Source organism: Castor canadensis, chromosome X (genome assembly GCF_047511655.1).
Source record: "Castor canadensis chromosome X, mCasCan1.hap1v2, whole genome shotgun sequence".
Lineage (NCBI taxonomy): Eukaryota > Metazoa > Chordata > Mammalia > Rodentia > Castoridae > Castor > Castor canadensis.
In genome coordinates, this window is record NC_133405.1 from 20,298,444 (window position 1) to 20,299,210 (window position 767).

The window sequence follows — 767 nt, forward strand, 5'->3', positions numbered from 1 at the left end:
TAGGGCCTGAAAATTTTTTTTAAATTTCAGTGCCTAGAACAACATCTGCCACATAAAATGGAACCGTGGTAAGAATTCATGGATTGAACCAAAGAGCAAAAGCCCAAACTCTGAAGCTATTCTTCTCTGCTAGTGTCCTTTATTATAAAGTGTGGCACTAAACACTGAGTGGTTGGCAAGGCTCACTGGACCTGTAAAGCAAGCTCAAACTCTAGGGAAAAGCCACTTCCCATTCCTGCAAGCAGCTCTGGGGTTGCCTCCTGATTCCAGTCTGAAGATGGGATGCACCTCTCCCACAAAGTGGCCCAAGGAGGCCTACGTACACTACATATGGCAACGTTTTTGTTTAAGGGTCATCTGAGGTCTTCATGGGATGATGGGACACTGAGCATTAGACTCATAGGAACTGAATGATGAATTGACCACAGGTAAGCTCTACTGATGCCCAGATAATTCATTTATTAAAGTTGGTAACATGTAATCTGCCCCTATATCTACCAGGCACTAGCCTAAGAGCTTGCTGATGGATTAATAAAACACATGAAAGACACACACACACACCTGAAAATACCCTATCTTTATGGCATTTAATTTCTAACATGGGACAAGAGTCATAGATAAACACTAGTGATAGGTGGAAAAATGCTATAGGTAAATAAACATTAGACATAGCATAAAGGAGACTCAAAACTGAAGGCAAGCTGTAACTTTAAATCATGCCTGTAGTGTCTATAGGACTAAAGACGAACAGTGAATACAAGGTTTGG